At 43.4% G+C, this 26697-nt stretch overlaps 1 protein-coding gene across 2 annotated transcripts in view; it reads right to left on the bottom strand.

Moving 5' to 3' along the window:
• adcy9 (adenylate cyclase 9) overlaps positions 1 to 26697 on the bottom strand; it is a 117038-nt gene that overhangs the window by 86536 nt on the left and 3805 nt on the right. The gene's annotated exons all lie outside the window — the stretch shown is intronic.

The following is a 26697-nucleotide window of genomic DNA, read 5'->3' as shown; positions in this document are numbered from 1 at the left end:
CATATATCCCTCCATAAAGCTACAATTTGTGCTTTAAATCCTAAAAATGGATCATAAACGATTTTGCTGATGTAAGCCATGTCATTAAAAATAAATAAACTCATTAAAAAAAAAGGCTGGAAACTTAAAGCTGCAACCCCAGTAGGCCTCCAGGAAGTACTTTTAAGATCTCAGCTATGGTCTGACATTTCAAGCTCCACAATCTTGGCAGCAGCATAATGTCTGGCATTTTAACTACCGCAGATCCACTGAATAACCCTTAAAACAAAACAACAAAGGCATCACAATGACTATCGCTAGAAACTCTATTAGGAAAAACTCACAGTTACAATCACTACAAAGGCCTACGACATGGGAGTATAAACTATGCCATCCTGCCATGTGGACCTGGGCTACTGGAAATACCACGCTGAAGATGGACAAATAAAGCACACCGTTAAACTCTTAGAAGTGAATTAAACAGATCCTTTGCTGGCACAGTAGTTTGCGCTGCCATTTTATCCCCGGTGAAATGCATAGAGTCCAACACACAATATTTCAAACAATATTTATTTATTTCTACTAGCTGTGCTACCCATCTAAGATGGGTTAAAATCTAAATAATCAACATGGACCTCAGTGTTGACATTTGCAGTGCATACTTACATAACACGGATATGTAAGTAACAGAAAAGTACTTACATATACATTTAGAGACTTACAAGATACCGTATATACTCACGGATAAAGTTCTCCTGCAGATAAGTCAGGACTTGATTTTATCGTATAATTTCTGGTATTTTATAATGTCGGCCATATAAGTCGAATGTGGAAAACTCACGCTATTGGTCCAAGAGATTATGATACGCTAACGCCCACCTGAGAGAGTAACCACGGAGCACACGGCCTTCTTTTTCTATGTATTGTACCTACGTGACCACACAGTAATACCCAAACTAGTCTGAAGCGACGTTTGCACTGATTTGTGGTTTTTTGTGTCTCACACCCTCATACACCCTTATCATAAAGAGCATTCCTTATCTACAATCAGAAGAAAATATGAAGCTGGTTTTAAATTAAAAGTCGTTGAAGTGGCGAAAGAAATTGGTAACTGTGCTGCTGCAACAAAATTCAATGCGTCTGAGAAACTGGTGCGGGATTGGAGGAGGCAAGAAGATGTCAAAAAAAATTTAAGTGTCGCATTTTTGAACGGGCATATAAGTCGGGGTCTGATTTTATAATTGATTTTCGGGTTTTAAGACGCGACTTATACATAAGTATATACGGTAACTCAGATGCTATGATCAGATGGGGACAGAGAAATGAAATAAACCTCCAGGGGCAAAAAACTAAATCTGCAGGGGCTCAAGGCCAAAGGACCATCCAGCTCATAACTGGGCATTCTGCTGTACTTTCATCATTTCTTCTTGTTTTTTTTTTTTAAGCTTTCTCCTAAGAGGTAGGTGTTGGTTTTTGGGGCAGGTACCAAATTGCTCCTCCTGCATCCCCAAATTCTTCTTGTCAATTCCAAATCTGCCCTAAGGTACAGTGTGTGTTGGTATTGAAGAGCCTGTATCAGAGATTTGACAGAGGATCAAATACAATTCAGGGAAACTATCCATGGAGTTACCCTGCATCAGCTAGATGGAGCTAAACAACCTAATAATTAACAGCATTTTTTTTTTTTTTTTTTTAATTTCAATGAAAACAAAAATCTATTAAATAAATATGATTAGAAAATTATTTCAATGCTTCTAAGTTTATAGAAAATAAAATGGCTGATTTAATTGAGTATTCACCACGCTTGAGCCAATATTTGATCGCGACTGCTTTAGTAAAACAACATTTACTTCTATAGCACATTTTCATAAATATAATGGAGTTCAACGTGCTTTACATGATGAAGAAAGAGAAAAAAGCCAAACTAAATAAGAATTAAAATAAGGGAACACTAATTAACACAGAATAAAAGTAAGGTCCAATGGCCAGGGAGAACTTAAAAAACAAAAAAAACTCCAGACGACTGGAGAAAAAAATAAAATCTGCAGGGATTCCAAGGCCACGAGACCCCCATTCTACATAACATCAATGACCTCAATCAGTCCTCATTGTATTCTGGGTTCTCATGGAAGAATTTGATGATGATGGTCATGTGGGCTTCTGGCCTTCAATCCATCAAAGTAGGGACTTCACGGTGCTTTGCTCAGGTGGTGGTGGCGCAGATCGCAAAACTATCGGCATAAACTTCTGACAGCTCTGCCTATGTGGGCATTTCATTATTGCCATATTCCTTTAAACAAGTGTTCAAGATTATTCAATGTAGATAAAGACAATTATGTGATTTTCAGCCCCACTACATATGTTGAATTGGACGAGAGTTAAAAGCATGATACAATCACTGACATTTACTTGCTTATTAGAATTGTTATGTTGCCTGGGCTTGGTATTTTATTATGTGAGGACTCAGGGTCCCATTCGAAGTTCATTCCTTACTTGGGCTCAGCGCTATCAGGGCAGGCCCTGGCCTCTTGTAACCCTGAACTAGATTTAGTAAAACTAAGAAGCTTATCTTTCAGAGTCAACATTTATCTTATACTTTTTTTTTGTTATTTTCCAAAACACAGTGTTATCTTATTGTTAGGTTCACTGTATCATCGGTATGGAAAGATACTGCCTAGGGTTAGCATACCCAGCATGCACAGCTGCACCTCCTATTTTGTTTATTTATTTAGCAGTTTGTTACTTTTGGTGGCCTTTTCCTGGATGGTCACCCAATGTAGCTTTCTTTTTTACATTTGCATCCAGCCCAGTGCATTTCCAAGCATTGTTTACATCCAAGGAGCACATATGGTATCATTAAGTGGTCCCAGGCCTACAGCCAAACCTTAGAATTTTGTTTAGGATTGCAAATAACAAATATTTTGCTAATTGATTAGTTCAATGATTGTTATTTCAGTTCACCTATTAAAGTAATAGCCCACTCAAAAATGATTACATTTTTAAGTTACTTACTCCCATGGAGTTTGTAAGGATGACTAAGAGGAATGTTTAATATAAGAAAAAAGTTTATGATTAATCAAATCCAATGGGGAGCAATATTCGCATACCAGGAGAAGGTGGGAGCAGAGGATGCCATCATCTATATGCTACACTGATCCCTCTCCCACTTGGACAGAGGCAGTGGTGCTGTAAGAATTATGTTTATGGACTTCTCTAGCGTCTTCAACACCATCCAACCTCTGCTCTTTAGGGATAAGCTGAGAGAGATGGGAGTAGATTCATACCTGATGGCATGGACTATCTTACTGACAGACCTCAGTATGTGCGTCTCGGGAACTGCAGGTCTGACATTGTGCACAGGGGACTGTACTTTCTCCGGTCCTGTTCAGCCTATATACATCGGACTTCCAATACAACTCGGAGTCCTGCCACATGCAAAAGATCGCTGATGACACTGCTATCGTGGGCTGCATCAGGAATGGGCAGGAGGAAAAGTATAGGAACCTCATCAAGGACTTTGTTAAATGGTGCGACTCAAACCACCTACACCTGAACACCAGCAAAACCAAGGAGCTGGTGGTGGATTTTAGGAGGACTAGGCCCCTCACAGACCCCGTGATCATCAGAGGTGACTGTGTGCAGAGGGTGCAGACCTATAAATAGTGCAGCTGGATGAAAAATTGGACTGGACTGCCAATACTGATGCTCTGTGCAAGAGAGGACAGAGCCGACTATACTTCCTTAGAAAGCTGGTATCCTTCAACATCTGCAATAAGATGCTGCAGATGTTCTATCAGACGGTTGAGGCGAGTGCCCTCTTCTACGCGGTGGTGTGCTGGGGAGGCAGCATAAAGAAGAGGGACACCTCATGCCTGGACAAACTGGTGAGGAAGGCAGGCTCTACTGTAGGCACGGAGTTGGACAGTTTGACATCTGTGGCAGAGCAACGGGCGCTGAGCAGACTTCTGTCAATCATGGAGAATCCACTGCATCCACTGAACAGGATCATCTCCAGACAGAGGAGCAGCTTCAGCGACAGACTGCTGTCACCGTCCTGCTCCACTGACAGACTGAGGAGATCGTTCCTCACCCACACTATGCGACTCTTCAGTTCCACCCGGGGGGGGGTAAACATTAACATTATACAAAGTTAATATCTGTTATACCTGCATTATTATCACTCTTTAATTTAATATTGTTTATTATCAGTATGCTGCTGCTGGAGTATGTGAATATCCCCTTGGGATTAATAAAGTATCTATCTATCTGTCTATTGTACAAGAGTAAAACACCCAAAAAAAAAAAAAAAAAAAAGAGGAAAAAAAAAAAAGATCTCCCGTTAGTCGTGTCGCACGATCCGTATGTCAGTTATCCAGTCATATGTTCAAAATGTGCATTTTTTGCTACAACATTAGATACTTCTGGAAAAATCTGTGCAGATCACAAACAGGAAGCACATTACCATAACACTGTGCTTTAGAATTGAAGGCAGGGCTCGTGACCAATGAATGATGAGAAGAGGCGGACCTTCAATATAAAAGCACAGCGTGTATCATTCCCTGTTTATGACGTGTGCACATTTTTCTCTGGAAGTTATCTATTTAACAATATTACGGCAAAAAATACATACGTTTGGCACATTTTGAGCACATGACTGGATTACCGACATGTGGGCTATGTGACACAAGTAATGATTTTTTTCCCCCCACCACAAATGTTTTTCGCATCATTTGCCGCTGAACAGCATTTATCACCATCAACTTCTATTATATCAAACTTTTTTCTCTCCATTCTGCATGAAAACATGAGATCAACATTTTTTTCTAGGCTATAACAACAAACAAAATGGGGTAAGTAAAATATATTTAAAAAGTCCTTTTTTAATGGAGTATTCCTTTAATCTGGGCTTAAAAGCTACAATGTTCATGTAAAATGTAACCAATTTATCAAATGAGTCTTATTCCTTGCACAATGCTCTCCTTCAAATCAGAATATAAATATGCAATAAAAATAACATTAACATCAAGCTTCAACGTTCAAGGCCGTTGTCGAGGTCAATGGGTAGAAAGATGAAACCATCGCTGAGAGAGAGAGAGAGGTTAGGACCACATACTGATACAGCGCATTGCCGCACCCACCACATGACGAGCCAACTCAGAATCCCAGGTTAGGACCCACGTGAAGCCAAACAACAGGTGACACCTCAGCGCCACACTCGTTCAGATGGAATGGTACCAGTGTGAGGTTTTTAATGGTGGCCAGAGTGCCAATTCTGCCACTAACCCTCAAGTTTTTCCCTGCAGGTTGGAGGGCTGGATGCAGATTAATGTCATACCCAGGATGGAGCAAGTGCAGGTTAGTATCAGCAAAACTCACCAAGACTGAACTGATTGACTTCATCTGCTCAATGACAACCGAGACCACATCATGAACTTAACGTCTTGAAAAGTGTAGATTATTATACAAAACTAGACAAAATGCCCATTTTGACATCTTAAGATGAAACGGGCACGAGTTTGTGTCAGCAGTGTATGAAGAACAAATGATAAGTAAGAAATAAATAAAGTGATGTAAGTAATGATAATTAACTAAGAGGTTTGGGATATGTATGACTTTATCACGGCAAAAAATACTGTACACTTAAAAAAGACATGCTATCTATGACATCGTTTTTTGTTTGTATACTGGAGGCCTGTCAGTATGCAACTAAAGTTGTAAAATCTCTCTGTAGACTACATTTTTTGTGAAGACACTCTCACTGTTTGGTAGTAATTTCCTTTGATGTGGCCCATCTTTAACGTGCACCTTCACATCACTCGCCCGCTGAAAGTACTTAATAATAATATGTTCTTACAAATTACTTTGAGTGTTAGGGTTGGCTGTGATCGGGGCTAATATCCTACGCCTGGGCGGAAGGATTTGGGATTTCAGAATAATAATCCCGAAATGCGTAGGCTAAATCCGCCGCCTGCCGCAATGAAGCAAATTTTCTCTTTAGAGGCATTTGTATAAGTTGGAAGTGAGACGAACTTTGAAATGTTTAAGTCATGAATGTACCTGTTGAAGACAGTTGTATAATGCGTAGGCTAAATCCGCCGCCTGCCGCGATGTTGGGGTTGGATTTCGGTCTCGTAAGGTTTTTCGGGCAGTGGCGCAGAAGGCGACTGAGCATTCGGCTTCGGACTGACGTCAGTGAGTGCGCAAAAGGCGACTGCACATTCGGCTTCGGACGAACGTGAGTGAGTGAGTGAGTGAGGAGGCAGGCGAATTATGTATAAGATGTTTTTTTATCTGCACACTTAAGAATGTGGAATTTTTGTGGACTCCCCTATTTGCCTCCACAGACACAAAAATAGACCTACCAAAAACACTTCACTGAGAGAATTTTAGCAACATTCTCTTCTCTAGCACTCACATATAATACCCACAGCCATGACAAGTCCAGTACAGAGCCAATGTATCAGAATTTGTACAATCTGAGACTAAATGAATCATTAGATGTGGTCAGGCTCCGTTAAATAAGGAAGGAAAAAAGATCAAATTGACACCGAGGGTGCTACTGGAGTGGGGGGGGGGGGGGGGGGGCACCCTCACATTTATTTTTTTTTAAAACTAGGGGGCTTCGCTTGCCAGTAAGGCTTGACGTAAGGAGACGCAGCCACTCCTCCAAACCCCTCTTACACGGTGATAGAATGGGAAACAGATAACAGGTGTTTTTTTACCTCCTCTTTGCTCGATCAGCTGCTGGCTTGCTGCTGCCGTGCCGCGTGATCTGCATTTTGTGCGACACTTCAAACATTTAAAAGCCTGTACGGCACCTGAATATTCAATCGCTTTTCGCTATTCCGTTATTTCACCGAGTAATATTTTCTGTTTTTTTGCACTAATGTGATCTTTACTCTCATTTTTTGAGACTTTCGAATTTTCCTACTTCCATTATCTCTAACCTGCTCTGCATGTGTATCGCGGGACTTGCTTCCAAAGGTTGTAAGTATGACGTGACTTGTTCGTCTCGCGGGACGTGAAAGTGTCTCTCTCTGTCTCTCTTCCAAAGATCACGTCTCATCACAAGATTTGCTCAATCAGTTGCTGGCTTGCTGCTGCTGCCATGCCGCATGTACTGCACTTCACTCGCCTAACCCCACCAGTGCGATGTGCTGATGTGAAGAGGGGGGCTGAACGCACCCCAAGGAGATGCAGTCACTCCTACGAAACCCCTCTTAAACGGTGATACAATGGCAAACAAATAACAGTTGTTTTATTTACCTCCTCTTTGCTCGATCAGCTGTTTGGTATGCTGCTGCTGCCGTGCCATGTGATCTGCATCTCGTGCGGCGCTTTGAACGTTTTACAGTCACTGCCTTGTCTCTCTTGTCCCCCAGACATCCTCAAACACTATTCGATCTCTTTTCGCTGTTCCATTATTTCACCGAGTAATATTTTCAGTTTTTTTGCGCTAATGTGATCTTTACTCTCATTTTTTGAGACTTTCAAATTTTCCTGCTTCCATTATCTCTAACCTTGTGACGATGCGGGTTCCGCTCCATACTCCCATCTTGCTTCTAGGAGCTCTGAACCCGACACCGTCAGTAATGTCACTGATAAGCTGGCACAACAACGAAGCAAGGGGATGGTGCAAAAAGTGCAAAGGTGCTTTTATTAAAATCAACAAAATCAAAACAGTGTTCAAATAAATAGGGCAGTGCTGCATAGTCATTACAGTAATCCCTCCTCCATCGCGGGGGTTGCGTTCCAGAGCCACCCACGAAATAAGAAAATCCGCGAAGTAGAAACCATATGTTTATATGGTTATTTTTATATTGTCATGCTTGGGTCACAGATTTGCGCAGAAACATAGGAGGTTGTAGAGAGACAGGAACGTTATTCAAACACTGCAAACAAACATTTGTCTCTTTTTCAAAAGTTTAAACTGTGCTCCATGACAAGACAGAGATGACAGTTCCGTCTCACAATTAAAAGAATGCAAACATATCTTCCTCTTCAAAGGAGTGCGCGTCAGGAGCATATAAAGTCACAGAGATAGAAAAAAGCAAACAAATCAATGGTGCTGTTTGGCTTAAGTATGCGAAGCACCGTGGCACAAAGCTGTTGAAGGCGGCAGCTCACACCCCCTCCGTCAGGAGCAGAGAGAGACAGAGAGAGAGAGAGACAGATAAAAAAAATCAATACGTGCCCTTCGAGCTTTTAAGTATGCGAAGCACCGTGCAGCATGTCGTTTCAGGAAGCAGCTGCACAAAAGACAGCAACGTGAAGATAATCTTTCAGCATTTTTAGACGAGCGTCCGTATCGTCTAGGTGTGCGAACAGCCCCCCTGCTCAATCCCCCTACGTCAGGATCAGAGAAAGTCAGCGCAAGAGAGACAGAGAAAAGTAAGTTGGGTAGCTTCTCAGCCATCTGCCAATAGCGTCCCTTGTATGAAATCAACTGGGCAAACCAACTGAGGAAGCATGTACCAGAAATTAAAAGACCCATTGTCCGCAGAAAACCGCAAACCAGCAAAAAATCTGCGATATATATTTAAATATGCTTACATATAAAATCCGCGATGGAGTGAAGCCGCGAAAGGCGAAGCGCGATATAGCGAGGGATTACTGTAAATAAATAATCCAATAAAACGAGTGAACTAGTGGAGGTTAAAAACACAATAAAGAAAAACAACGAGGTTAAAATAATGGCTGGAAGCAGTCTTTTAAAACACAAATCCCAGTGCATGGCGGAGTGGTGGCTCTGAGGCTAGGGATCTGCACGGGCAATCAGAAGGTTTACGGGTTCGAATCCCGTAAATGCCAATAGAGACTCTGCTCTGTTGGGCCCTTGAGCAAGGCCCTTAACCTGCAATTACTGAGTGCTTTGAGTAGTGAGAAATGCACTATATAAATGCAAAGAATTATTATCCTTCTTTAACCCGGCAACTCCCAAGCTTCTCTCTTCCAGGCCCCGCAACAAGGGAGTCGCCCTACCTGCATATGCAGCTCCTTCAACACTGGTCCGGTAGCCCTCCGATCCCCGGCTACATTGGGCTCCAGCTGGACCGAGACTTGGGTTTCTTCCCCCAGCAGCCAGGGCGCTCACGCTGGGGAACAACATGCCCAAATCCTTGTGATACACAGCCCAACCACAGACAGACAAACAGACAGACAGACAATTGACGTCAAATGCCACACACGTTTATTAAATACAAAAGTCCCACACAGCACACAGTGCCCCCAGAACCAATCACCCTCTCCACGGGTCTCTTTTCTAAATGTCCGTGGGCCGCCTTTCCTCTCCTCTTCTCCCGACTCTAGCTCCCTGATTGTTGGGAGGCGGTCCCTTTAATTCTCACCCGGATGTGTCCCAGGTGCCTGATGACACTCTTCTGGCAGCACTTCCTGGTGTGGCGGAAGCGCTGAACTTGCACCCAGAAGCACCCCGGGCGTCCCTGGAAGGATCTTCCTCCACCTTCCTAGGTGTGGCAGAAGTGCCTGTTTCCCGGGCTCCATGAGGCTCGGGGCGCCCCCAATGGGCCTTCCGCCTCCTTGCTCCTTTCCCGTGGTCTCCTCAAGCTCCAGGGCGGTTGCCCCCTCATGGCGCGGGGGACGTATAAGCCACCTTCTGGTCCTTCCAGGCGTCCCGGCTGGGTCTGTCCCCCAGCGTCCTGTGACATCCTCCACGACTCCCGTTATCGTCAACGGCCAGTCGACTCCACTGCCGGTCACTCCAGCTACTCCCAATTACTCAGCTGGAGCGACCGCTTCAATCTGCCCCCTCCGAGAAGTTGGCCACACTCCCCCAGGGCTCTCCTGCCAGCTGCCTGCCTTTGCTCATGCGAGCCCGCTGTCGCTCACTCGCACCGGCTCCCCACTTCTCCAGCCTTCTTCTCCCTTAACCTCCCGTTCTCTCTCCTCCCTTTTTCTCCCCTCCTAGCCGCCTCGCGCTTCTATTTGTTACGGGGACGTGGATCAGGTGTGGCAATCAGCAGCTCCCGGCAACAATTACGGATACGGACGACTCCTCACATGTGCACTTAAGTAAGGACCATCTGCATTATGCATCAAACCCCTCCAACCTCTAAGCCGCGAGTGCGGCGACTATTTATTTAAAAAGTGGTCTTTCTGACTTGAGCTGTGGACCCGCTACACCACAAACCTGGTCTGCATGTCTATCACGGGACTTGCTTCCAAAGGTTGTAAGTATGACGTGACTTGAAGTGTCTCTCTGTCTCTCGTCCCAAGTTTTTTTTTTTTTTTTTTATAATAGACAGACAGATTTCGCGAAGGACAGACTTCTTATCAGACGCAAACTTGAAATGACTCCTCACTTTAATGTGGTGGCGACATCCTTCACATCTTCTACAAGTCTGTGATGGCCAGCGTGGCATGCAGGGCCAGTGAAGCGAGCAGGGGGAAAAGCCCCCCCCCCCCACCAAGTATATATATAAAAAAAAAATCTGCTAAATAAACACAAGTAAAGAGTTTATCCATGCATTTCGACAATCTTGTGTACAGTCACATCTCAACAGAGTGTTTCAACTCAGCGTGCTGCATTGATTTTCTGACAATGCAGTGGGCCAAAAACTAACAAAACGGGTGCCATCATTGTTCAAAACCACTCCTCAACGGGCAATTCGGTGATTTTTTTTTTTTTTTTCTGGTGAATGAAAGGGTTTTAATTGTTTAAAAATAGAAGCATGGAAATAAACTAAAGCACAAACAGACTAGCAAGACAAAAAAAATTAATACATCAGTGAGATCTTTCAAGAATTCTCTAGCCAACCTGATTGGGGGGGGGGGGGGGGGGAACACGTCCTGTAGCAATTAAAAATTAAAAATACTGATTTTACAGTGGGGCAAAAAAGTATTTAATCAGCCACCAATTGTGCAAGTTCTCCCACTTAAAAAGATGAGAGAGGCCTGCAATTTTCATCATAGGTATACAGTCATCTCTCACCTATCACGGGGGTTACGTTCCAGAGCCCCCCGCGATAGGTGAAAATCCGCGAAGTAGCGCCCTATATTTATTTTATTATTTATACATATTTTAAGGCTTTATAAACCCTTCCCACACTCTTATAAACACTTCCTATGCTCTTAAACACTTTCTACATTCTTAAACACCGCAGACCAACACTGCACACTGCACGCAGCGATCAGACGTCAATGTGTCTGCACTCGCTTTGTGAAGGGGGGCAGCTGAACTCACGCTGAGCAGAAATGGACTTTGTGCTGCTTCTGCCAAAATGCCTGCTTGTCGCTCTGTGTATTCAGAAGGAGGAGGAGGAGTGTGTGTGTGTGGGGGCTGAACGCACGTTCGCTCAAACCCCCCTCCCCGGAGGCGCAGTACGCTCCTGCCACTTCGCATTGTCAAGGGGGTGGGGAGCTGAATGAACGCTAAGGAGAAGTGGACTTTGTGCTGGACTTTGTGCTGCTTGTCGCTCTGCCTGTCAATAATTTAAAAGCCTGTACATCACCAATTTTCCTGTCTCACTGTCTTGTCTTGCGTGAAGTTAAAATGTTTTATAATAGTGAGATGTTACTCATATCCTTAGCCCGACATCCACATATCATATGTGTTAACAAAGTGTGTTTTATAAGTTTACATGTGTTTAAAGCATGTGGGATGGGTATTTTAAGGCTTAAACTATAAAAATGTTTGTTTATATGGTCTTTCTATATCGCGGATTTTCTCCTGTTGCTGATGGGTCTGGAACATCACTTCCGCGATAGGCGGGCAATCACTTGTATTTAAAAACCCGCGAAGTCATGAATCCGCGAAAAGTGAACCACGAAGTAGCGAGGGATTACTGTACCTCAACTATGTGAGACAAAATGAGAAAAGAAAATCACATTGTCTGATTTTTAAAGAATTTATTTGCAAATTACGGTGGAAAAAAAGTATTTGGTCAATAACAAAAGTTCATCTCAATACTTTGTTATATACCCTTTGTTGGCAATGACAGAGGTCAAACGTTTTCTGTAAGTCTTCACAAGGTTTTCACACACTGTTGCTGGTATTTTGGCCCATTCCTCCATGCAGATCTCCTCTAGAGCAGTGATGTTTTGGGGCTGTCACTGGGCAACACGGACTTTCAACTCCCTCCAAAGATTTTCTATGGGGTTGAGATCTGGAGACTGGCTAGGCCACTCCAGGACCTTGAAATGCTTCTTATGAAGCCACTCCTTCGTTACCCGGGTGGTGTGTTTGGGATCATTGTCATGCTGAAAGACCCAGCCACATTTCATCTTCAATGCCCTTGCTGATGGAAGGAGGTTTTCACTCAAAATCTGACGATACATGGCCCCATTCATTCTTTCGTTTACACAGATCAGTCGTCCTGGTCCCTTTGCAGAAAAACAGCCCCAAAGCCTGATGTTTCCACCCCCATGCTTTACAGTAGGTATGGTGTTCTTTGGATGCAACTCTGCATTCTTTCTCCTCCAAACGCGAAGAGTAGAGTTTTTTTCAACTGACCATATGACATTCTCCCAGTCCTCTTCTGGATCATCCAAATGCTCTCTAGCAAACTTCAGATGGGCCTGCACATGTACTGGCTTAAGCAGGGGGACACGTCTGGCACTGCAGGATTTGAGTCCCTGGCGGCGTAGTGTGTTACTGATGGTAGCCTTTGTTACTTTGGTCCCAGCTCTCTGCAGGTCATTCACTAGGTCCCCCCGTGTGGTTCTGGGATTTTTGCTCACCGTTCTTGTGATCATTTTGACCCCACGTGGAGCCCCAGATCGAGGGAGATTATCAGTGGTCTTGTATGTCTTCCATTTTCTAATAATTGCTCCCACAGTTGATTTCTTCACACCAAGCTGCTTACCTATTGCAGATTCAGTCTTCCCAGCCTGGTGCAGGTCTACAATTTTGTTCCTGGTGTCCTTTGACAGCTCTTTGGTCTTGGCCATAGTGGAGTTTGGAGTGTGACTGTTTGAGGTTGTGGACAGGTGTCTTTTATATTGATAACAAGTTCAAACAGGTGCCATTAATACAGGTAACGAGTGGAGGACAGAGGAGCCTCTTACAGAAGAAGTTACAGGTCTGTGAGAGCCACAAATCTTGCTTGTTTGTAGGTGAACAAATACTTATTTTCCACCATAATTTGCAAATAAATTCTTTAAAAATCAGACAATGTGATTTTCTGGATTTTTCTTATCTCATTTTGTCTCTCATAGTTGAGGTATACCTATGATGAAAATTACAGGCCTCTCTCATCTTTTTAAGTGGGAGAACTTGCACAAGTGGTGGCTGACTAAATACTTTTTTGCCCCACTGTAGATAAGTTAAGGAGAGGTTTTTTTCAGTCGTTTTAACGGTTAGCTGAAAAATCTATAATGGTAATAAAAGCAGCTCATTCATTTTTTGGATCGGTTCAAACATTTTAAAGATACTGTTCTTTAATTAATTTCAAATCTGGTTAATCCAGTTCAGGGCTGCCAAGAGCTGCCTCCTTACCCAGAAGCGTCAGGTGGAAATCAAAACATTCACGGGACATCATTCCATTGTCGGGCACACTTCGGTACATACAGTACCTTTTCTTGCTTATACCTGACCAATTAAGTCAAAGTCACAGTGAACTTTATTGTCATATAAACCATATGCAAGTATACAGATAGACGAAATTGCGAAGCTCAGGGTCCACAGTGTAAAAACATGACATGCAAATAATAAATTAAAAATAGACTTAAAATTTAAAAATTAAAACACAAACAAGACAAGACATTGTGCAAAGATAGGACAAAGAAGTAGCAGCAATATTGATGTGTAAGATATGTAATATAATAAATAAATAATAAATAATAGATATAGATAATACAGAAATGATCAGTGTATGATAATAGTTGTTTAAGACGTGTAAACAGTGACAGGTCAGAATGTTTCACAGCAGAAGGATATCATCCATCCATCCATCCATTTTCCAACCCGCTGAATCCGAACACAGGGTCACGAGGGTCTGCTGGAGCCGATCCCAGCCAACACAGGGCACAAGGCAGGAACCAATCCCGGGCAGGGTGCCAACCCACTGCAGGACACACACAAACACACCAAGCACACAGTAGGGCCAATTTAGAATCGCCAATCCACCTAACCTGCATGTCTTTGGACTGTGGGAGGAAACCGGAGCGCCCGGAGGAAACCCACACAGACACGGGGAGAACATGCAAACTCCACGCAGGGAGGACCCGGGAATCGAACCCAGGTCTCCCAACTGCGAGGCAGCAGCGCTACCCACTGTGCCACCGTGCCGCCCAGAAGGATATCAAGAGTGTCAAAATCCTTAAAGGTCAGTATGAGATTTTCAGTTCTTTTTCTACCCGCACACTCGTCTTCACAGGACAGTGGCTCACATGTATAGAAGTTCTGTTTTTAAAGGTGGTTGAGGCCGTGTGGAAGGTCCCAGGGGGGCAGCCTGGTGTTAAGGAGTCTGACAGCTTTGGGGGTAAAAACTCTCCTGTGTCCTGGCAGATGTGGCTTTGATGCTGCAGTATCTTAAATGTTGCCAAATGACATGACAAGCAAATCCTCAGGCTGCAGAAGGAAAACCGGACCAATGACTTTACTGAATCGTGCATCACGAACACGGGTGTGATAAACCAAAAGGGTGTGCAAAGAGGAGACTTTGTGCTGCAGGTCTGACAGGGCGAGTGGCAGTAGGAAAGCCATTCCTCAACGGACAAAAGAAGGCCTTGAAATACCGCAGACTGAACAAAGTCTCCTCTTCACAGTAGAAACTGAGACGGGTGACCCTCAGAAACTCGTCTTCTGATTGGCTTGTGACGTTGGCTCTGCCAGGTGTCTTCCTATCAGACTTTCTTCCAGTTTCCTAGTTGCCTTTGGATGGTGTAGGACACCACTGGACTCACTGAGACTTTGACCTTTTTTTTTGCAATTTCTCTAAAATGAAAGGCCTACACTTCTAAGGGTAATACTGCTCAGTCTCGTTTCATTTTGCCATTTTCTTGCCGTTATCAATCAACTATTGTCCAAGCAGTACTTCACAGGGCGTAGTGACACAGTCTGTTCCAACTCTGCTTTAAGACAGTCAGAGAGTTTTTAAGTAATCACCAGAAGTTGGGACACCTGTTCAAATTGTTTGCTTCAACTTGTAAGGTTTACTTTACTTTACTTTTTACCTGAAGGCTGTAACCTATTAGTGGTTCCCTGAAGAAGACACATCTGTAATACTCTGAAACCAGTAATGGCGCACTGCATGTTACACTCGACTTGAGCACTCCTAGTTCTCCTCCTCTTTCTCTGTACGTTTAGCATTCGTTTGCTCAGAGGCTGATGTGCTTGCTGCTTCCTGAGCAGCTCTTCTTTACTCCACCTTAGCGGCCCGCTTCTTCCGTTCTTTCGTCAGCATCTTTTTGCGTTAAATCTGATTAAGTCACCAAGAGTGAAAGGGACGGTCTACAGGACGGTAGTGAGACCAGCTATGTTATATGGGTTGGAGACGGTGGCACTGACCAGAAACCAGGAGACAGAGCTGGAGGTGGCAGAGTTAAAGATGTTAAGATTTGCATTGGGTGTGACGATTATTACAAGAACAAGAAAAGACGAACACATCACTCCAGTTCTTAAATCCTTACACTGGCTCCCGGTTTAAGTTTAGGGCAGATTTCAAAATCCTCCTTTTAACATATAAAGCATTAAATGGTCGAGGTCCGGCTGACTTGTCTGAACTTATCATGACTTACAAACCTGAGCACACATTAAGATGTCAAGATGCCGGTCTGCTTAGCATTCCAAGGATTAATAAAATAACAATGGGAGGTCGAGCTTTTAGTTACAGGGCCCCTAACCTGTGGACTGGTCTGCCTGCAACTATAAGAGATGCCCCTTCGGTCTCAGCTTTCAAATCCCGGCTGAAGACTCACAACTTCAGTTTAGCACACCCTGACTAGAGCTGCTGATTAACTGTACAGACTGCATCGCTGTTGTTACTCATTAGCACTTAAACATAAGTAACATGACAGTTAGAATTTGTTACTAACCCTCACTTATTCTGTTTTTCTTCTCGGTACTCAAATGTGGCACTTGGTGCCACGGCCCACCTGCCAAGTTGTTTTGCCTGCCTAAGGAAAAGTCATCCCAGATGGAGGATCGCAGGAATCGTGGGAAAGAGGGGTCCTTTCATCGGATTGGCTGGCCCAGCACTGTTTCAGCCATGGAATGGCCAAATGGGGGAGGCAGCTTGAAGGATGAGGTCTCCAGGACTCTACACAAATCCAAATCTTATTATGGGATATATCATCTACTGTTAAATTCTGCTCTGTACTTCTAAAATTTATATTTTTTATTTCTTACTATATTGAGAAATTGTTCTGTTCTGTGTACTGCATTGTATTGTATTGTATTGACCCCCCTTCTTTTGACACCCACTGCACGCCCAACCTACCTGGAAAGGGGGTCTCTCTTTGAACTGCCTTTCCCAAGGTTTCTTCCATTTTTTCCCTACAAGGTTATTTTGGGAGTTTTTCCTTGTCTTCTTAGAGAGTCAAGGCTGGGGGGCTGTCAAGAGGCAGGGCCTGTTAAAGCCCATTGCGGCACTTCCTGTGTGATTTTGGGCTATACAAAAATAAACTGTATTGTATTGTATGGACAGGACTAGAAATGAGGACATTAGAGGGTCAGCTCAGGTGGGACATCTAGGAGACAAAGTCAGAGAGGCGAGATTACGTTGGTTTGGACATGTGCAGAGGAGAGATGCTGAGTATAATGAGAGAAGGGTGCTAAGGATAGAGCTGCCAGGGAAGAGGAAAAGAGGAAGGCCTAAGAGAGGGTTTATGGATGTGGTAAAAGAGAACACATGCAGGTGATGGGTATAACAGAGCAAGATGGAGAGGACAAAAAAGATATGGAAGAAGATGTTCTGCTGTGGCAACACCTAACGGGAGCAGCCAAAAGAAGAAGAAGTAGTCAGTGTTTGTGTTGCAATTTCTTAGTACATTTTCTTTAATTTTTCACTTAAGCTGGCACTTAAGTCTTCAATCTGCCTCAAAAATGATTTAAGATATGAAGAGGTGGGGGAAGTGACTGTGAAGGTGGTAGGGATGAGAACGGCGCCCGTATGTATGCGCCGCACGGCCAGTGCCGAGAGTTGATTCTACAATAACAAAAAATAAAAATAAAAAGAGGAAAAACCGTGGGGGTCAATCATCACCCCGAAAGCGGATAGTAGACATCAAATAGTATATGAGTACCAAATTTCAGGTCAATAGTTCAAACGATTTGTGAGCTATAGGTGATTTAAAATCCTGGACAGACAAACGAACAGCCACAGTAGCGTATTATAGATAAAAATTTCCTTTCTGATGGTATTTGCTAACCTAAACTTTAAATTTAAACCTCTGGTAGTTTACTGCTTACATTTTCACCATTTCACATTTTAACGGATTAAATCTGAAGAAAAACTGGAAAAGTGGAGATGTTTTAAAACGTATTTTTATATTTACACACCACTGGTCAAAACAAGTAAAAACTGAAACGTCGGGCGTACATTTGAGTTCATCCCGTTTGCTATGAAACCCCAACCTATTGACTTCAGAAGTCACATAACCAGCTGATGTGCAATCAAAGTGTCACATGATGTCAAGATTAACAGACCTGTTCTGAAAGCCCAACCTCTCTGCAACACCACTAAGCAGGCAACATGAAGGCCAAGGAGCAGTCCAAACAGGTCAGAGATAAAGTCGTGGAGAAGAAGAGTTCAGGGGTGAGTTATAAAGAAATATCCCTCAGAGCACCATCAAACACATTAGGACAAAACGCATAGAATACGGCACCACTACAAACCTGAAAAAGAGAACACCACCCACCAGAACTCACAGACCGGGCAAGGAGGACGTTAATCAGAGAGGCATAAGACCCACCAAGTATAACACCGAAGGAGCTACAAAGATCCACAGTGGAGATGGGAGTATCTGTCCACAGAACCACTTTCAGCCGTACACTCCATAGAGCAGGGCTTTACAGAAAAGTGGCCAGAAAACATCCATTGCTTAAAGAAAACATGTTTGGAATTTGCCCAACGACATGTGGCGGACTCCCCAAACACATGGAAGAAGAACGTTCTCTGGTCAGGTGAGACTTCCCATCATGGGAAACGGCATGTGTGGCTCAAACCCAGCACTTCCCATCACCCCAAGAACACCATTCCCACTGTGATGTATGGTGATGGCAGCGCCATGCTGTGGGGTCAGGATTGAAGGAAAGATGGAGGACACTAAATACGAGGCAATTCTTGAGAAAAGCCTGTTTCAGTCTGCCAGAGATTTGAGACGGAGATGAAGGTTCACCTTTCAAGCAGGACAATAAATGACCCTAAACATCCTGCTAAAGTGACACTCGAGTGGGTTAAAGGGAAACCTTTTAAATGTCTCGGAATGGCTGAGTGAAAGCCCAGACAGCAATCCAACTGAGAATCTGTGGCATGACTTGAAGATGGCCACACACTAGTGCTGGGCGGTATGACCAAAATTCTTTATCACGGTATTTTTCAAAATTATCCCGGTTTCACGATATTGGACGGTATTTTTTTATCCCATGCATGAGTGGATGTTAACCACATTTTCCACTGCAATTACTGCAGTAGACTGGCTAAGAATGACCTATTAGACTGTCATGAGAATTGTACATTGTACAAAAACACATTTTAATGTGCACACAAATATTAATACAGGTTTGCATGGCCCCATAAAGTGATAGTTTTCAAGGGGGTGGCACTAATGAAGAGAAGGAATCACATTGCATGACAGTTGCAACCAAAATATAGAACCTTTTTATTGAACAAATTTTGCAAACAACTTAAACTATCATTTTGACAACCATCCAAAGAGGCATTTAAACTTAGTAAAATATCCAGAGGTGCTTGTCAAAAGTTGTATTGCACTGAACATGTCTTAGAAAACGAATAAAGAGTAAATATTTTTTTATAAACCAACTACACCTTCTGTTAATGTTAACAATGTCTGTCCACTGACACGTTAGCTATATGGATTGTAATGGCTTGCTTTTTTTGTCGTAGGCACTACCTCTAGCAAATGCGTCTACAAGTGACGTCTGACTCGAGTGTCCTCTCGCTTTTTCCGTTTTACCCGAGGATGTGGAGGGTGCCAATCTTAGTTCATTACATTCATGGCACTCCAGAGCATGTCTGCGGCTAAGGTGGTGCAACCACCCTGATGCAACTTGCTCGTGTTGACAACTTCAGCTCGACAGCAATTGCAGTAAATAGTTGTTTGGTCCACATCCGACCTGTAAAAACCAAAGTAATCTCCAGACAACAACAGACACGGCTCCTTTTTTCAGCACAAGTTCTTCTGTGTCATCACGTTCAACTTTATCGTCTGCTACAGCTTCAGTTTCACCGCTCAGTACCTCCACTAATGCATGTACTCCGTTACATGCGTGTTTAGTAGTGAAAAAGGTCCCACCTTAAACAGTTTTCCGCTGTGCCACGTTCTGAATGTTGTTTAGGCTATTTAAACTGGTGTTGCGGTATAAATCCATATCATAACAAAAATAAAAAACGGTTTTCGGTATGAACCGGTATACCTCCCAGCACTACCGCACACCAACTTGAAGGTGTTGGAACAGTTTGGCCTTGTGGAGTGGGTGAAAATCCCAGTGGCTAAGCTAATGGAGACATATTCAACAGGAGCAGCAACAGGCGACTCACCAAAGCACGGACTTTAGGGGGGCAAATACTTATGCACACGCAGGATTTCTGTGTTTCTGTCTTAATTATTCTTTGTGTCACAATTAAAAATATTCTACACCTTCAAAGCAGTAGGCCTGTTGTGTAAATCAAATGGTGCTAACCCCACAAAAAAATCCATCATTGTTCTAAGTTGTAATGCGACAAAAAAGGGCAAACCACGCCAAGGTGAACACTCATAATCTGCTCAGCGCTTTGTTTGGCTGCTTTCTCAAAACAGCACAATGAACACAAAACACTGCGCATGCAAATTTCATCAGGTCTCGTCTGTAAAGGCCGGCTACGGATTGGGTTACCGCTTAAAAGCATTGTTCTGATTTGTCAGCCTTTAAACTGGATAAAAGCAGCTAATGCGACAACCCGAGTGCACATGTCACTGCAGAAACAAACAGACGTAAAATGCCATAAAGGCAATATAACAGGCTTCAAATTTGGGGTCGCATCCTTGCAACACTGGGCACAAGCCAACAAGCGATCACAAAGATGCCGCGCCACTGGAGAGTTGGATACCAACACAGGGCCAATGCAAAACTGACAATCTGCCCAATAGATGACGTGGGACCATTCTGGGGTACACTGAGAGAATGTCCACAGGAGGAGGAGGAGGAGGAGGAGGTTAGGAGCATGAGCCGATACCGCACACTGCCGCACCCACTCCATGACAACTCAGGATCCCAGATTAGGACCCAAGTAAAGCCATGCAACGGGTGATACCTCAGCACCACACTAGTTCAGACAAGTAAGCCCGCGATTCTCTAGAGAATCGTAAATCCAAGAATGGCAATCAGCTTCTGTTCCGTTCGATATTTGGATGTATGACATATCATGGATGGTGGGTGCGTCTGGGGAAATGTCATTTAATTAAATAAGCATATCTGTACTAAGGCGGTTTCGTTTTGTGGAGACGTGATTCCGTTGACTTTGCTGACACCGACTGCTGGCAGAGTGGAGCACAGCCAAGTTTAGGTGTGTGCGGTCGCGTCCGGGCGGCTGTAGAACCTGGCGTGCACGCTTTACCTCATGTTTAGTTCACAGGTCGTGAAGTGGGTGCCACCTACCGATTCTGGGAAGCTGCTGCGTTTGACTCTGGGGTGCCGCAGTGCGCATGCGCTTCGGTGCGTGCGCCGTGCATAAATCTAACTACACATATTTGTACTACAGCGGTCTCTTTGTGACTCTGGGAAGCCGCGGCGCATTTGTACTACAGCGGATTCTTTGTGTGGGCGCCTTTGTTCATTGTTGTTGCGTTCGTTCATTGTGTTTATCCATACAGGCGCCACCTACTGACTGTGGGAAGCCGCTGCATTTGAGCGCAGTGCGCATGCGTTTCGGTGCGTCCGTACATAAACTAAACTGTGGTTTAGTAATATAGATGGACTGGAACCAATGTGGGGTTTTTTTATGGTGACTAGAGTGACAATTCTGCCACCAACTCCCGTCCACATATGAGATTCAAATCTATCCACGCATTTTTAACCTTGCTTTTCCAGAGCAGGGTTGGCAAAGATGCTGGAACCTATCCCAGCAAGCATTGGGTGCAAGACAGGAAAACCCCCAGACGGGGCACAAGTCCAATAGGCTGAATCCTTGAAGTGGCCGTACTCTCCAGTGTCGTGTTATATAAAAATCACACATGCATGCACTCCGACAGCCAGTCCACTGCTGACATCACTTCCGCTGTCCCCACCCCTGACCCGCCCCTTTAAACTTGGAACCTAAAGGACTGCAAGTTCAGCCAAAGTTTTACTTTCTCGTATACTAAGTATAGGGAAAGTATCATCGTCAAGTTCTTCCACGTGGAGCCTGAAAACCATGAGGACTGATTGAGGTCATTGATGTCAGGTAGAATGCCTAGAGGGGGCTGGGTGGTCTCGTGGCCTTGGAACCCCTGCAGAATTTTTTTTTTTTTCTGTCCTCCCTGGCCATTGGACCTTACTTTTATTCTATGTTAATTAGTATTGCCCAATTGTATTTTTAATATTTTGGCTTTTTTCTCTTTCTTCATCCTGTAAAGCAGGGGTCCCCAACCCCCGGTCTGCGGCTCACTACCGGTCCGCAGCCGTCTGACAGCCGGGCCGCGAGAGAACTGCCGGCAACGGAGACTCACTCAGACTTTTCAGAACGCTTGGCGGGCGGCGGCTTTGCAGCGGCGCAGAGAGAGGAGAGAGACCAAGGTGAGAGAGTATTACAACAAAGTATTTTTATGGTCCCGACAGTTTCCCCATATGACACGAGTCTATAGAAATCACGTTACTACGAAGTACATTCAACAGATGCTTTCATTACAATGAAGTGACCTTGAAATGCTTGAATGACTCATCCACAGAGCAGTTAGATCTGTGGTCGCAGCTCAGTTTTGTACGTTTGCACAACGATCCCCAAACAGAAATATTGTAAAAAAATCTCTTTCTTCGAACTTTCCTCGTACTGTTTTTTTTTTTTTTTTTTTGCTGTTTTTGTTGTCTGTGGTTTTCATTGATTCCTTTTGCTTATTGCTTGTCAACATTTGAAAAACATCCATTGGAATTTAACTCATGGTCACCCTCCTATAGAAACGGCAGACACGAAAGAAAGATAGCAGTGTTAATGTTTGTGATGTGCAATCTGTTGGATTGGCAAATGTAAAGCAAATGTCTTTGTTATATGCAAAAAAAGAAGAAAAATCTCAGATTGCAAAAGTATGCGAACTGCTTAATAACTTTAATAATAATAGAAATGTTATGTAAATTGTGTATAAAACTGCCCCCCCCCCCCCCCCCAAACTGATCCATGGAAAAATTTGCATCTAATAAAGTGGTCCTTGCTGTCAAAAAGGTTGGGGACCACTGCTGTAAAGCACTTTGAGCAACATCATTTGTATGAAAATGTGCTGTAGAAATAAATATTGTTGTTGTTGTAATCATCCAAAAATTTGATGTCGAGATTTTGTTGAATCTCGACGTTTTGGACCTTCCTGACTTTCTCGTTTATATGAAGTGTAGGGAAAAGTATTGGAATCCTCCAAAAATTCCATTTCGAGAATTTTGATGATTCTCGAAGTTTTAGACCTCCCTGAATCCGAAAAATACCATTTTTAGAATTACGTCTGTGTGTAAACACGATAACTTGAGTACGCTTTCACTTTGGTCAATCAAATACTGCATACAAGTATTGGGCACAAAACGTAGATTTCTAACAACTTTTGGGTTATTTCCGCTAACCGGAGGTGGTGCTTTACCTTTTATTCATGCAGGTGCAGAGTCCGATTTATTCAACTTTACTTTAATAATAATTGTTCAATATATTATTAATTTGATTTGATTTGTTGACGGTTCCTTAATGTACATAATATAAAAATCTAAACATTGTCTTACAGTTTACTCCTCAAATATCCATCCCCATATCTGAGTATACGAGAAAGTCGAGGGGAGACCACTGCCGATTTGTTGAGTTCTGTATTAGACACGTTACTTACCCGATGTTCTTGTGTGTGGAGGCCAAGAAAAAAGTTTAATCTCATTTTCATGTGGAATAGAGAGAAAGAACTTTATGAGATAACAGAAGTTCACAGCAACTGTCAGTATTGAACAACGGCAAATAATGTGAAAAACATCTATGGGGGAAAAAAAACAACTTACTTTTCCATAAACCACATGTCTGTTATCCAGTCTCTTGCTCAAAACGTAAGCGTTCTTGCTAAAACACTATTAAATTATTACTTCCAGAATTATCATAGATCTAAAAAGACATTATTAGCACCTTTATAAAACAATCGTTTTGTTTTTATTATACAGGGTCATAGACGTGCCTTTTTCTGTGTTTGCTTTCTTTTTTACTACATTATATATATATATATATATATATATATATATACACACACACATATATATAATTTTACCTTTCAGTTGAAGTAACACTTTCAATTAAACAGCAAATTCTTTCATTATGAAAAAAAATAAAAAGCCGGAAGCTTCTCCAACTTGAAAAGTAGCAGCCAAGGTGTGGCACTTTACATTTTATGGCTGCCGGGTAAATCCCCAGCACTGAAGTTCTTGTGAACCTCAGCAGGTCACATAAGCCGCCGTTGCTTGAGTTGTAAACGGACTTCAGACTGAGGTGTCAGCCTGAGCCTAACATGCAGCTATCATTTTCCAGCAAAGCACAATGTATTGTTTCTTGTTTACATGGCACACCCGTCTCCTTTATTTTCTACACTGTACACAAGCCGTGTACTCCAGCACTGGTGACAATGCTTCTTCTGTGGAGAACCCCACTCGTTATTATACAGGGTATGCTTATGAACACAAGTCAAGTCAAGTCGGGGAGCATGCACTGGTACAGCGCTTGGCCGCACCCACTACACGATGAAACAACTCAGGGTCCCGGTTGGCAAACCCCCAGGCAGACACGTGGTCCAGTCCCACCTTCCAGAAATGACCCTCTATCTGTCGCAGCTAGGTGTTATGTGGGCGACCCCTTGGCCTGGTCCAGCTGCTTGGGTCCCCAATAATGAGGATCCTACGAGCCGGATCACCCTCTGGGAAACGCGCCACATGGCCGTAGTTCCGTAACTGACGCTGCCTCAAAATGTGCCTCATGCGGGACTCCATGAACAACAAAAGTCAAACCAGTGGTACCCAAGGATTTTCCGGAGAGACACAGTACCAAAGGAGTCCAGTCTTCATCTCAGGTCACTGGATAGCGTCCATGTCTCACAACCATATATGAACACATTTGGGAGAATTCAGAGTCACCAATAATCTTTAGGTTGGAGGAGGAAACACACAAACACAGGCAGGGCTGTGGAGGTGGACTGGGAAGCAATTATTGAGTTACTGGAGTTGGAACTCCTATTCCGACTAAATGTAAATCGTAATATAATGTGTTGAAATTTCCAATTTCACATAGAATAACCGGAATAAACTTTTTTCTTCTGATAATAATACAACCTTTTATTCAATTCTGCAAGTGCTGTCTTTTGTTCAATGACACTGTTTTTGTACCTTCCTTAATCTCTCTCTCTCTCTAATTATACATATATATATATATATATACATATATATATATATATACTAGGGGGCTTCGCTCGCCAACCTCTGTGTTTGGTTTGCTGGATATACAATACAATTTATTTTTGTATAGCCCAAAATCAAACAAGAAGTGCCGCAATGGGCTTTAACAGGCCCTGCCTCTTGACAGCCCCCCAGCCTGGACTCTCTAAGAAGACCCGAAAAAATTCCCAAAAAAAAAACCCTTCTAGGGAAAAAATGGAAGAAACCTCGGGAAAGGCACTTGAAAGAGAGACCCCTTTCCAGGTAGGTTGGGCATGCAGTGGGTGTCAAAAAGAAGGGGGCCAATACAATACAGTACAATACACAGAACAGAATAAATCCTCAATACAGTATAAAAATAAAAATTCTAGAAGTACGGAGTAGAATTTCACATTAAATGATATCACATAATATGGTTTGGATTTGTTTTAAGTCCTGGAGACCTCATTCATCAAGCTGCCTCCCCCATTTTGCTATTCCACATCTGGAATAGCGCTAATCCAATGAAAGAACCCCTCATTCCCACGTCCCCATTCATCAGGGATGACTTTACCTTAGGCAGGCAATCTACAATTTAAACAGATTGTTGTTTTCTTGTGAATTGTTACATATGCATTATTTTCACTTTTACTTTAAAACCTTTTGTAAAAACAATACTTGTTTCTTTATTTCCTGCCCCACGCGTGTTTACATCTCTTTCTTCCCAGACGTATAATACTGCTCGTGTTGTGAAGGGTGTTGCGGCTGAACATACGCTAAGGATATGTCTTTGGATTATTTGCTGTCTTTTTCTGCTTGCTAGCTGCCTCTTCTGCCTGTCGCATGTCGTTGTTTTAAGAGCTCCGAGCACATGATGCTTGCCTGCCAAAAGCAATCCAACAACTGCTAGCTTAGAGGTCTGTTGACATGTTTCAAATGATGGCTCACTGCCTGGTCTCGCGTGACTTTGTAAAAGCAATACCTGTCTTTTATTTCTGGCCCCGGGCGTGTTTGAATTCGTTCTTGCAGGATGTATAACGCTGCTCGCATTCGTTTGGGGTACCTGCTGTCGCACTGCCCTTCGATCTTTTTAAAGCCTGTACAGCCGCTGTCCTTTTTGCTATGGCCCTGGGACAACCTATTGGCACCAAGTCTCATGTTTACGGTCCCCGCAAGACGCACCGTGGCAAGTCTCCTTGGTCTCGCGGGTCTTTAAAATGTCTTTCCAGATTATCACGTATCGTGGCCTTGCATTTGCTTTCCATTCCAGGATTTTCCATCCATCCATCCATTTTCCAACCCGCTGAATCCGAACACAGGGTCACGGGGGTCTGCTGGAGCCAATCCCAGCCAACACAGGGCACAAGGCAGGAAACAAACCCGGGCAGGGCGCCAGCCCACCGCTGGGCGCGCACACACACACACACACACATTAGGGACAATTTAGAATCGCCAATGTACCTAACCTGGATGTCTTTGCACTGTGGGAGGAAACCCGTGCAGACACGCAGGGTGGACCCGGGAAGCGAACTCAGGTCTCCTAACTGCATGGCAGCAGCACTGCGCCACCGTGCCGCCTGTATTTCAGCTAGTTAAAGATAAATTAAAAGTCAGTCTATGCAAGCTGTAATAGCCATTATACGCACTATATTTTAAAATCAGTTTAGAACATTAGAACACTCTAGACAAGAACAGAACATTCAGCCGAACAAAGCTCGCCAGTCCTCTCCACGTATTTCTTCCAAAGTAACATCAAGTTAAGTTTTGAAAGTCCCTAAAGTCTTACTGTCCACCACACTACTTGGTCACTTATTCCAAGTGTCTATCGTTCTTTGTGTAAAGAAAAACTTCCTAATGTTTGTGCGAAATTTACCCTTCACAAGTTTCCAATTGTATCCCCGTGTTAAATTTAGTTTAATGGTATCTTGATGAAAAAAGACCATCAATTTCTGTCAGAAACATGACAATTTCTGGGCGACCCCAAACTT

Source organism: Erpetoichthys calabaricus, chromosome 11 (assembly GCF_900747795.2).
Source record: "Erpetoichthys calabaricus chromosome 11, fErpCal1.3, whole genome shotgun sequence".
Taxonomy (NCBI): Eukaryota; Metazoa; Chordata; class Cladistia; order Polypteriformes; family Polypteridae; genus Erpetoichthys; species Erpetoichthys calabaricus.
Note: the sequence above shows the minus strand (reverse complement) of the source record. Positions and strands in the feature narration are given on the sequence as shown.